This window comes from Callionymus lyra, chromosome 10, assembly GCF_982586985.1.
Source record: "Callionymus lyra chromosome 10, fCalLyr1.hap1.1, whole genome shotgun sequence".
NCBI classification, from domain to species: Eukaryota; Metazoa; Chordata; class Actinopteri; order Syngnathiformes; family Callionymidae; genus Callionymus; species Callionymus lyra.
Window position 1 is genome coordinate 17,687,299 of NC_141827.1, and position 10,000 is coordinate 17,697,298.

At 44.1% G+C, this 10,000-nt stretch overlaps 2 protein-coding genes and 35 non-coding genes across 38 annotated transcripts in view; 36 read left to right on the top strand and 1 right to left on the bottom strand.

Moving 5' to 3' along the window:
* Positions 1-10,000, top strand: part of zbtb40 (zinc finger and BTB domain containing 40) — a 390,649-nt gene that overhangs the window by 198,646 nt on the left and 182,003 nt on the right. The gene's annotated exons all lie outside the window — the stretch shown is intronic.
* Positions 1-10,000, bottom strand: part of fgd5a (FYVE, RhoGEF and PH domain containing 5a) — an 89,758-nt gene that overhangs the window by 46,920 nt on the left and 32,838 nt on the right. The window lies entirely within an intron of this gene.
* Positions 38-109, top strand: trnae-cuc (transfer RNA glutamic acid (anticodon CUC)). Its single transcript has one exon. It is a non-coding gene; the product is annotated as a tRNA-Glu (tRNA).
* Positions 477-548, top strand: trnae-cuc (transfer RNA glutamic acid (anticodon CUC)). Its single transcript has one exon. It is a non-coding gene; the product is annotated as a tRNA-Glu (tRNA).
* On the top strand, positions 649-720 carry trnae-cuc (transfer RNA glutamic acid (anticodon CUC)). The gene has a single exon. It is a non-coding gene; the product is annotated as a tRNA-Glu (tRNA).
* Positions 1,088-1,159, top strand: trnae-cuc (transfer RNA glutamic acid (anticodon CUC)). The gene has a single exon. It is a non-coding gene; the product is annotated as a tRNA-Glu (tRNA).
* On the top strand, positions 1,409-1,480 carry trnae-cuc (transfer RNA glutamic acid (anticodon CUC)). The gene has a single exon. It is a non-coding gene; the product is annotated as a tRNA-Glu (tRNA).
* Positions 1,581-1,652, top strand: trnae-uuc (transfer RNA glutamic acid (anticodon UUC)). Its single transcript has one exon. It is a non-coding gene; the product is annotated as a tRNA-Glu (tRNA).
* trnae-cuc (transfer RNA glutamic acid (anticodon CUC)) lies at positions 1,848-1,919 on the top strand. The gene has a single exon. It is a non-coding gene; the product is annotated as a tRNA-Glu (tRNA).
* trnae-cuc (transfer RNA glutamic acid (anticodon CUC)) lies at positions 2,287-2,358 on the top strand. Its single transcript has one exon. It is a non-coding gene; the product is annotated as a tRNA-Glu (tRNA).
* On the top strand, positions 2,608-2,679 carry trnae-cuc (transfer RNA glutamic acid (anticodon CUC)). Its single transcript has one exon. It is a non-coding gene; the product is annotated as a tRNA-Glu (tRNA).
* On the top strand, positions 2,780-2,851 carry trnae-uuc (transfer RNA glutamic acid (anticodon UUC)). The gene has a single exon. It is a non-coding gene; the product is annotated as a tRNA-Glu (tRNA).
* Positions 3,162-3,233, top strand: trnae-cuc (transfer RNA glutamic acid (anticodon CUC)). The gene has a single exon. It is a non-coding gene; the product is annotated as a tRNA-Glu (tRNA).
* On the top strand, positions 3,334-3,405 carry trnae-uuc (transfer RNA glutamic acid (anticodon UUC)). The gene has a single exon. It is a non-coding gene; the product is annotated as a tRNA-Glu (tRNA).
* trnae-cuc (transfer RNA glutamic acid (anticodon CUC)) lies at positions 3,655-3,726 on the top strand. Its single transcript has one exon. It is a non-coding gene; the product is annotated as a tRNA-Glu (tRNA).
* trnae-uuc (transfer RNA glutamic acid (anticodon UUC)) lies at positions 3,827-3,898 on the top strand. Its single transcript has one exon. It is a non-coding gene; the product is annotated as a tRNA-Glu (tRNA).
* On the top strand, positions 4,148-4,219 carry trnae-cuc (transfer RNA glutamic acid (anticodon CUC)). Its single transcript has one exon. It is a non-coding gene; the product is annotated as a tRNA-Glu (tRNA).
* Positions 4,548-4,619, top strand: trnae-cuc (transfer RNA glutamic acid (anticodon CUC)). The gene has a single exon. It is a non-coding gene; the product is annotated as a tRNA-Glu (tRNA).
* trnae-uuc (transfer RNA glutamic acid (anticodon UUC)) lies at positions 4,720-4,791 on the top strand. Its single transcript has one exon. It is a non-coding gene; the product is annotated as a tRNA-Glu (tRNA).
* On the top strand, positions 5,102-5,173 carry trnae-cuc (transfer RNA glutamic acid (anticodon CUC)). Its single transcript has one exon. It is a non-coding gene; the product is annotated as a tRNA-Glu (tRNA).
* Positions 5,502-5,573, top strand: trnae-cuc (transfer RNA glutamic acid (anticodon CUC)). Its single transcript has one exon. It is a non-coding gene; the product is annotated as a tRNA-Glu (tRNA).
* On the top strand, positions 5,674-5,745 carry trnae-uuc (transfer RNA glutamic acid (anticodon UUC)). Its single transcript has one exon. It is a non-coding gene; the product is annotated as a tRNA-Glu (tRNA).
* On the top strand, positions 6,056-6,127 carry trnae-cuc (transfer RNA glutamic acid (anticodon CUC)). The gene has a single exon. It is a non-coding gene; the product is annotated as a tRNA-Glu (tRNA).
* Positions 6,228-6,299, top strand: trnae-uuc (transfer RNA glutamic acid (anticodon UUC)). The gene has a single exon. It is a non-coding gene; the product is annotated as a tRNA-Glu (tRNA).
* Positions 6,549-6,620, top strand: trnae-cuc (transfer RNA glutamic acid (anticodon CUC)). The gene has a single exon. It is a non-coding gene; the product is annotated as a tRNA-Glu (tRNA).
* On the top strand, positions 6,721-6,792 carry trnae-cuc (transfer RNA glutamic acid (anticodon CUC)). Its single transcript has one exon. It is a non-coding gene; the product is annotated as a tRNA-Glu (tRNA).
* On the top strand, positions 7,041-7,112 carry trnae-cuc (transfer RNA glutamic acid (anticodon CUC)). The gene has a single exon. It is a non-coding gene; the product is annotated as a tRNA-Glu (tRNA).
* Positions 7,213-7,284, top strand: trnae-uuc (transfer RNA glutamic acid (anticodon UUC)). The gene has a single exon. It is a non-coding gene; the product is annotated as a tRNA-Glu (tRNA).
* trnae-cuc (transfer RNA glutamic acid (anticodon CUC)) lies at positions 7,801-7,872 on the top strand. The gene has a single exon. It is a non-coding gene; the product is annotated as a tRNA-Glu (tRNA).
* On the top strand, positions 7,973-8,044 carry trnae-uuc (transfer RNA glutamic acid (anticodon UUC)). The gene has a single exon. It is a non-coding gene; the product is annotated as a tRNA-Glu (tRNA).
* On the top strand, positions 8,294-8,365 carry trnae-cuc (transfer RNA glutamic acid (anticodon CUC)). Its single transcript has one exon. It is a non-coding gene; the product is annotated as a tRNA-Glu (tRNA).
* Positions 8,561-8,632, top strand: trnae-cuc (transfer RNA glutamic acid (anticodon CUC)). The gene has a single exon. It is a non-coding gene; the product is annotated as a tRNA-Glu (tRNA).
* Positions 8,733-8,804, top strand: trnae-cuc (transfer RNA glutamic acid (anticodon CUC)). The gene has a single exon. It is a non-coding gene; the product is annotated as a tRNA-Glu (tRNA).
* Positions 9,115-9,186, top strand: trnae-cuc (transfer RNA glutamic acid (anticodon CUC)). The gene has a single exon. It is a non-coding gene; the product is annotated as a tRNA-Glu (tRNA).
* On the top strand, positions 9,435-9,506 carry trnae-cuc (transfer RNA glutamic acid (anticodon CUC)). The gene has a single exon. It is a non-coding gene; the product is annotated as a tRNA-Glu (tRNA).
* Positions 9,817-9,888, top strand: trnae-cuc (transfer RNA glutamic acid (anticodon CUC)). Its single transcript has one exon. It is a non-coding gene; the product is annotated as a tRNA-Glu (tRNA).
* Positions 9,989-10,000, top strand: part of trnae-uuc (transfer RNA glutamic acid (anticodon UUC)) — a 72-nt gene continuing 60 nt past the window's right edge. Inside the window, exon 1 of the tRNA in view lies at positions 9,989-10,000. This exon is cut by the window's right edge and continues 60 nt beyond it. This is a non-coding gene — a tRNA (tRNA-Glu).

Below are 10,000 nucleotides of genomic sequence, written 5' to 3' on the forward strand. Positions count from 1 at the left end.
CGCTTAGTGACTTTCTAACAAAGAAACAAACACAGCATCCCTGATGGTCTAGTGGTTAGGATCCGGCGCTCTCACCGCCGTGGCCCGGGTTCGATTCCCGGTCAGGGAATCTGATTTTGCCACTTTAAACTTAATACATATCTCTTAAAAATGTAAACATTCAGTTAATTGGATACACTTACTGACTTTCAAATACCTAAACACAGTCATCCCTGATGGTCTAGTGGTTAGGATACGGCGCTTTCACCGCCGTGGCCCTTGTTCGATTCCCGGTCTGGGAATCTGATTATGCTACTTGAAACTTAAGTGCAATTGGCTACACTCATTGGGATCTGGAGCTCTCACTGCCTTGGCCCAGTTCTGATTCGCGGTCTGATTCTGCCACTTAAAACTTAACTGCATATCATTTTTGAAATTTAAAAATTCAGGCAATCGGAAACGCTTAGTGACTTTCTAACAAAGAAACATACACAGCATCCCTGATGGTCTAGTGGTTAGGATCCGGCGCTCTCACCGCCGTGGCCCGGGTTCGATTCCCGGTCAGGGAATCTGATTTTGCCACTTTAAACTTAATACATATCTCTTAAAAATGTAAACATTCAGTTAATTTGGTACATTTACTGACTTTCTGATAGCTAAACACAGTCATCCCTGATGGTCTAGTGGTTAGGATCCGGCGCTCTCACCGCCGTGGCCCGGGTTCGATTCCCGGTCAGGGAATCTGATTTTGCCACTTTAAACTTAATACATATCTCTTAAAAATGTAAACATTCAGTTAATTGGATACACTTACTGACTTTCAAATACCTAAACACAGTCATCCCTGATGGTCTAGTGGTTAGGATACGGCGCTTTCACCGCCGTGGCCCTTGTTCGATTCCCGGTCTGGGAATCTGATTATGCTACTTGAAACTTAAGTGCAATTGGCTACACTCATTGGGATCTGGAGCTCTCACTGCCTTGGCCCAGTTCTGATTCGCGGTCTGATTCTGCCACTTAAAACTTAACTGCATATCATTTTTGAAATTTAAAAATTCAGGCAATCGGAAACGCTTAGTGACTTTCTAACAAAGAAACATACACAGCATCCCTGATGGTCTAGTGGTTAGGATCCGGCGCTCTCACCGCCGTGGCCCGGGTTCGATTCCAGGTCTGGGAATCTGATTATGCTACTTGAAACTTAAGTGCAATTGGCTACACTCAGTGACTTTCTAACACCCAAAACTATCAGTCAGAGCATTAATGATGTTCTAGCTGTTGGAATCTGGCACTCTCGCTGCCCTGGCCCAGTTTTGATTTGCGGTCTGATTCTGCCACTTAAAACTTAACTGCATATCATTTTGTAAATTTAAAAATTCAGGCAATCGGAAACGCTTAGTGACTTTCTAACAAAGAAACATACACAGCATCCCTGATGGTCTAGTGGTTAGGATCCGGCGCTCTCACCGCCGTGGCCCGGGTTCGATTCCCGGTCAGGGAATCTGATTTTGCCACTTTAAACTTAATACATATCTCTTAAAAATGTAAACATTCAGTTAATTGGATACACTTACTGACTTTCAAATACCTAAACACAGTCATCCCTGATGGTCTAGTGGTTAGGATCCGGCGCTTTCACCGCCGTGGCCCGGGTTCGATTCCCGGTCTGGGAATCTGATTATGCTACTTGAAACTTAAGTGCAATTGGCTACACTCATTGGGATCTGGAGCTCTCGCTGCCTTGGCCCAGTTCTGATTCGCGGTCTGATTCTGCCACTTAAAACTTAACTGCATATCATTTTTGAAATTTAAAAATTCAGGCAATCGGAAACGCTTAGTGACTTTCTAACAAAGAAACATACACAGCATCCCTGATGGTCTAGTGGTTAGGATCCGGCGCTCTCACCGCCGTGGCCCGGGTTCGATTCCCGGTCAGGGAATCTGATTTTGCCACTTTAAACTTAATACATATCTCTTAAAAATGTAAACATTCAGTTAATTGGATACACTAACTGACTTTCAAATACCTAAACACAGTCATCCCTGATGGTCTAGTGGTTAGGATACGGCGCTTTCACCGCCGTGGCCCTTGTTCGATTCCCGGTCTGGGAATCTGATTATGCTACTTGAAACTTAAGTGCAATTGGCTACACTCATTGGGATCTGGAGCTCTCACTGCCTTGGCCCAGTTCTGATTCGCGGTCTGATTCTGCCACTTAAAACTTAACTGCATATCATTTTTGAAATTTAAAAATTCAGGCAATCGGAAACGCTTAGTGACTTTCTAACAAAGAAACATACACAGCATCCCTGATGGTCTAGTGGTTAGGATCCGGCGCTCTCACCGCCGTGGCCCGGGTTCGATTCCAGGTCTGGGAATCTGATTATGCTACTTGAAACTTAAGTGCAATTGGCTACACTCAGTGACTTTCTAACACCCAAAACTATCAGTCAGAGCATTAATGATGTTCTAGCTGTTGGAATCTGGCACTCTCGCTGCCCTGGCCCAGTTTTGATTTGCGGTCTGATTCTGCCACTTAAAACTTAACTGCATATCATTTTTGAAATTTAAAAATTCAGGCAATCGGAAACGCTTAGTGACTTTCTAACAAAGAAACATACACAGCATCCCTGATGGTCTAGTGGTTAGGATCCGGCGCTCTCACCGCCGTGGCCCGGGTTCGGTTCCCGGTCAGGGAATCTGATTTTGCCACTTTAAACTTAATACATATCTCTTAAAAATGTAAACATTCAGTTAATTGGGTACATTTATTGACTTTCTGATAACTAAACACAGTCATCCCTGATGGTCTAGTGGTTAGGATCCGGCGCTTTCACCGCCGTGGCCGGGGTTCGATTCCCGGTCAGGGAATCTGATTTTGCCACTTTAAACTTAATACAACCCGGCCCGGGTTCGATTCCCGCTCTGGGAATCTGATTATGCTACTTGAAATTTAAGTGCAATTGGCTACACTCAGTGACTTTCTAACACCCAAAACTATCAGTCAGAGCATTAATGATGTTCTAGCTGTTGGAATCTGGCACTCTCGCTGCCCTGGCCCAGTTTTGATTCGCGGTCTGATTCTGCCACTTAAAACTTAACTGCATATCATTTTTTAAATTTAAAAATTCAGGCAATCGGAAACGCTTAGTGACTTTCTAACAAAGAAACATACACAGCATCCCTGATGGTCTAGTGGTTAGGATCCGGCGCTCTCACCGCCGTGGCCCGGGTTCGATTCCCGGTCAGGGAATCTGATTTTGCCACTTTAAACTTAATACATATCTCTTAAAAATGTAACCATTCAGTTAATTGGGTACATTTATTGACTTTCTGATAACTAAACACAGTCATCCCTGATGGTCTAGTGGTTAGGATCCGGCGCTTTCACCGCCGTGGCCCGGGTTCGATTCCCGGTCTGGGAATCTAATTATGCTACTTGAAACTTAAGTGCAATTGGCTACACTCAGTGACTTTCTAACACCCAAAACTATCAGTCAGAGCATTAAATATGTTCTAGCTGTTGGAATCTGGCACTCTCGCTGCCCTGGCCCAGTTTTGATTCGCGGTCTGATTCTGCCACTTAAAACTTAACTGCATATCATTTTTGAAATTTAAAAATTCAGGCAATCGGAAACGCTTAGTGACTTTCTAACAAAGAAACATACACAGCATCCCTGATGGTCTAGTGGTTAGGATCCGGCGCTCTCACCGCTGTGGCCCGGGTTCGATTCCCGGTCAGGGAATCTGATTTTGCCACTTTAAACTTAATACATATCTCTTAAAAATGTAAACATTCAGTTAATTTGGTACATTTACTGACTTTCTGATAGCTAAACACAGTCATCCCTGATGGTCTAGTGGTTAGGATCCGGCGCTTTCACCGCCGTGGCCTGGGTTCGATTCCCGGTCTGGGAATCTGATTATGGTACTTGAAACTTAAGTGCAATTGGCTACACTCAGTGACTTTCTAACACCCAAAACTATCAGTCAGAGCGTTAATGATGTTCTAGCTGTTGGAATCTGGCACTCTCGCTGCCCTGGCCCAGTTTTGATTCGCGGTCTGATTCTGCCACTTAAAACTTAACTGCATATCATTTTTGAAATGTAAAAATTCAGGCAATCGGAAACGCTTAGTGACTTTCTAACAAAGAAACATACACAGCATCCCTGATGGTCTAGTGGTTAGGATCCGGCGCTCTCACCGCCGTGGCCCGGGTTCGATTCCCGGTCAGGGAATCTGATTTTGCCACTTTAAACTTAATACATATCTCTTAAAAATGTAACCATTCAGTTAATTGGGTACATTTATTGACTTTCTGATAACTAAACACAGTCATCCCTGGCCCGGGTTCGATTCCCGGTCTGGGAATCTGATTATGCTACTTGAAACTTAAGTGCAATTGGCTACACTCATTGGGATCTGGAGCTCTCGCTGCCTTGGCCCAGTTCTGATTCGCGGTCTGATTCTGCCACTTAAAACTTAACTGCATATCATTTTTGAAATTTAAAAATTCAGGCAATCGGAAACGCTTAGTGACTTTCTAACAAAGAAACATACACAGCATCCCTGATGGTCTAGTGGTTAGGATCCGGCGCTCTCACCGCCGTGGCCCGGGTTCGATTCCCGGTCAGGGAATCTGATTTTGCCACTTTAAACTTAATACATATCTCTTAAAAATGTAAACATTCAGTTAATTGGGTACATTTATTGACTTTCTGATAACTAAACACAGTCATCCCTGATGGTCTAGTGGTTAGGATCCGGCGCTTTCACCGCCGTGGCCGGGGTTCGATTCCCGGTCAGGGAATCTGATTTTGCCACTTTAAACTTAATACAACCCGGCCCGGGTTCGATTCCCGCTCTGGGAATCTGATTATGCTACTTGAAATTTAAGTGCAATTGGCTACACTCAGTGACTTTCTAACACCCAAAACTATCAGTCAGAGCATTAATGATGTTCTAGCTGTTGGAATCTGGCACTCTCGCTGCCCTGGCCCAGTTTTGATTCGCGGTCTGATTCTGCCACTTAAAACTTAACTGCATATCATTTTTGAAATTTAAAAATTCAGGCAATCGGAAACGCTTAGTGACTTTCTAACAAAGAAACATACACAGCATCCCTGATGGTCTAGTGGTTAGGATCCGGCGCTCTCACCGCCGTGGCCCGGGTTCGATTCCCGGTCAGGGAATCTGATTTTGCCACTTTAAACTTAATACATATCTCTTAAAAATGTAACCATTCAGTTAATTGGGTACATTTATTGACTTTCTGATAACTAAACACAGTCATCCCTGGCCCGGGTTCGATTCCCGGTCTGGGAATCTGATTATGCTACTTGAAACTTAAGTGCAATTGGCTACACTCATTGGGATCTGGAGCTCTCGCTGCCTTGGCCCAGTTCTGATTCGCGGTCTGATTCTGCCACTTAAAACTTAACTGCATATCATTTTTGAAATTTAAAAATTCAGGCAATCGGAAACGCTTAGTGACTTTCTAACAAAGAAACATACACAGCATCCCTGATGGTCTAGTGGTTAGGATCCGGCGCTCTCACCGCCGTGGCCCGGGTTCGATTCCCGGTCAGGGAATCTGATTTTGCCACTTTAAACTTAATACATATCTCTTAAAAATGTAAACATTCAGTTAATTGGGTACATTTATTGACTTTCTGATAACTAAACACAGTCATCCCTGATGGTCTAGTGGTTAGGATCCGGCGCTTTCACCGCCGTGGCCGGGGTTCGATTCCCGGTCAGGGAATCTGATTTTGCCACTTTAAACTTAATACAACCCGGCCCGGGTTCGATTCCCGCTCTGGGAATCTGATTATGCTACTTGAAATTTAAGTGCAATTGGCTACACTCAGTGACTTTCTAACACCCAAAACTATCAGTCAGAGCATTAATGATGTTCTAGCTGTTGGAATCTGGCACTCTCGCTGCCCTGGCCCAGTTTTGATTCGCGGTCTGATTCTGCCACTTAAAACTTAACTGCATATCATTTTTGAAATTTAAAAATTCAGGCAATCGGAAACGCTTAGTGACTTTCTAACAAAGAAACATACACAGCATCCCTGATGGTCTAGTGGTTAGGATCCGGCGCTCTCACCGCCGTGGCCCGGGTTCGATTCCCGGTCAGGGAATCTGATTTTGCCACTTTAAACTTAATACATATCTCTTAAAAATGTAACCATTCAGTTAATTGGGTACATTTATTGACTTTCTGATAACTAAACACAGTCATCCCTGATGGTCTAGTGGTTAGGATCCGGCGCTTTCACCGCCGTGGCCCGGGTTCGATTCCCGGTCTGGGAATCTGATTATGCTACTTGAAACTTAAGTGCAATTGGCTACACTCAGTGACTTTCTAACACCCAAAACTATCAGTCAGAGCATTAATGATGTTCTAGCTGTTGGAATCTGGCGCTCTCACTGCCTTGGCCCAGTTCTGATTCGCAGTCTGATTCTGCCACTTAAAACTTAACTGCATATCATTTTTGAAATGTAAAAATTCAGGCAATCGGAAACGCTTAGTGACTTTCTAACAAAGAAACATACACAGCATCCCTGATGGTCTAGTGGTTAGGATCCGGCGCTCTCACCGCCGTGGCCCGGGTTCGATTCCCGGTCAGGGAATCTGATTTTGCCACTTTAAACTTAATACATATCTCTTAAAAATGTAAACATTCAGTTAATTTGGTACATTTACTGACTTTCTGATAGCTAAACACAGTCATCCCTGATGGTCTAGTGGTTAGGATCCGGCGCTCTCACCGCCGTGGCCCGGGTTCGATTCCCGGTCTGGGAATCTGATTATGCTACTTGAAACTTAAGTGCAATTGGCTACACTCAGTGACTTTCTAACACCCAAAACTATCAGTCAGAGCATTAATGATGTTCTAGCTGTTGGAATCTGGCGCTCTCACTGCCTTGGCCCAGTTCTGATTCGCAGTCTGATTCTGCCACTTAAAACTTAACTGCATACCATTTTTGAAATTTAAAATTCAGGCAATCGGAAACGCTTAGTGACTTTCTAACAAAGAAACAAACACAGCATCCCTGATGGTCTAGTGGTTAGGATCCGGCACTCTCACCGCCGTGGCCCGGGTTCGATTCCCGGTCAGGGAATCTGATTTTGCCACTTTAAACTTAATACATATCTCTTAAAAATGTAAACATTCAGTTAATTGGATACACTTACTGACTTTCAAATACCTAAACACAGTCATCCCTGATGGTCTAGTGGTTAGGATCCGGCGCTTTCACCGCCGTGGCCTGGGTTCGATTCCCGGTCTGGGAATCTGATTATGCTACTTGAAACTTAAGTGCAATTGGCTACACTCATTGGGATCTGGAGCTCTCGCTGCCTTGGCCCAGTTCTGATTCGCGGTCTGATTCTGCCACTTAAAACTTAACTGCATATCATTTTTGAAATTTAAAAATTCAGGCAATCGGAAACGCTTAGTGACTTTCTAACAAAGAAACATACACAGCATCCCTGATGGTCTAATGGTTATGATCCGGCGCTCTCACCGCCGTGGCCCCGGTTCGATTCCAGGTCCGGGAATCTGATTATGCTACTTGAAACTTAAGTGCAATTGGCTACACTCAGTGACTTTCTAACACCCAAAACTATCAGTCAGAGCATTAATGATGTTCTAGCTATTGGAATCTGGCACTCTCGCTGCCCTGGCCCAGTTTTGATTCGCGGTCTGATTCTGCCACTTAAAACTTAACTGCATATCATTTTTGAAATTTAAAAATTCAGGCAATCGGAAACGCTTAGTGACTTTCTAACAAAGAAACATACACAGCATCCCTGATGGTCTAGTGGTTAGGATCCGGCGCTCTCACCGCCGTGGCCCGGGTTCGATTCCCGGTCAGGGAATCTGATTTTGCCACTTTAAACTTAATACATATCTCTTAAAAATGTAAACATTCAGTTAATTGGATACACTTACTGACTTTCAAATACCTAAACACAGTCATCCCTGATGGTCTAGTGGTTAGGATCCGGCGCTTTCACCGCCGTGGCCTGGGTTCGATTCCCGGTCTGGGAATCTGATTATGCTACTTGAAACTTAAGTGCAATTGGCTACACTCAGTGACTTTCTAACACCCAAAACTATCAGTCAGAGCGTTAATGATGTTCTAGCTGTTGGAATCTGGCACTCTCGCTGCCCTGGCCCATTTTTGATTCGCGGTCTGATTCTGCCACTTAAAACTTAACTGCATATCATTTTTGAAATTTAAAAATTCAGGCAATCGGAAACGCTTAGTGACTTTCTAACAAAGAAACATACACAGCATCCCTGATGGTCTAGTGGTTAGGATCCGGCGCTCTCACCGCCGTGGCCCGGGTTCGATTCCCGGTCTGGGAATCTGATTATGCTACTTGAAACTTAAGTGCAATTGGCTATACTCATTGGGATCTGGCACTCTCACTGCCTTGGCCCAGTTCTGATTTGTGGTCTGATTCTGCCACTTAAAACTTAACTGCATATCATTTTTGAAATTTAAAAATTCAGGCAATCGGAAACGCTTAGTGACTTTCTAACAAAGAAACATACACAGTATCCCTGATGGTCTAGTGGTTAGGATCCGGCGCTCTCACCGCCGTGGCCCAGGTTCGATTCCCGGTCAGGGAATCTGATTTTGCCACTTTAAACTTAATACATATCTCTTAAAAATGTAAACATTCAGTTATTTGGATACACTTACTGACTTTCAATTACCTAAACACAGTCATCCCTGATGGTCTAGTGGTTAGGATCCGGCGCTCTCACCGCCGTGGCCCGGGTTCGATTCCCGGTCAGGGAATCTGATTTTGCCACTTTAAACTTAATACAACCAGGCCCGGGTTCGATTCCCGGTCTGGGAATCTGATTATGCTACTTGAAATTTAAGTGCAATTGGCTACACTCAGTGACTTTCTAACACCCAAAACTATCAGTCAGAGCATTAATGATGTTCTAGCTGTTGGAATCTGGCACTCTCGCTGCCCTGGCCCAGTTTTGATTCGCGGTCTGATTCTGCCACTTAAAACTTAACTGCATATCATTTTTGAAATTGAAAAATTCAGGCAATCTGAAACGCTTAGTGACTTTCTAAAAAAGAAACATACACAGCATCCCTGATGGTCTAGTGGTTAGGATACGGCGCTCTCACCGCCGTGGCCCGGGTTCGATTCCCGGTCTGGGAATCTGATTATGCTACTTGAAACTTAAGTGCAATTGGCTACACTCAGTGACTTTCTAAGACCCAAAACTATCAGTCAGAGCATTAATGATGTTCTAGCTGTTGGAATCTGGCACTCTCGCTGCCCTGGCCCAGTTTTGATTCGCGGTCTGATTCTGCCACTTAAAACTTAACTGCATACCATTTTTGAAATTTAAAATTCAGGCAATCGGAAACGCTTAGTGACTTTCTAACAAAGAAACATACACAGCATCCCTGATGGTCTAGTGGTTAGGATCCGGCGCTCTCACCGCCGTGGCCCGGGTTCGATTCCTGGTCAGGGAATCTGATTTTGACACTTTAAACTTAATACAACCCGGCCCGGGTTCGATTCCAGGTCTGGGAATCTGATTATGCTACTTGAAACTTAAGTGCAATTGGCTACACTCAGTGACTTTCTAACACCCAAAACTATCAGTCAGAGCATTAATGATGTTCTAGCTGTTGGAATCTGGCACTCTCGCTGCCCTGGCCCAGTTTTGATTCGCGGTCTGATTCTGCCACTTAAAACTTAACTGCATATCATTTTTGAAATTTAAAAATTCAGGCAATCGGAAACGCTTAGTGACTTTCTAACAAAGAAACATACACAGCATCCCTGATGGTCTAGTGGTTAGGATCCGGCGCTCTCACCGCCGTGGCCCGGGTTCGATTCCCGGTCAGGGAATCTGATTTTGCCACTTTAAACTTAATACATATCTCTTAAAAATGTAACCATTCAGTTAATTGGGTACATTTATTGACTTTCTGATAACTAAACACAGTCATCCCTGATGGTC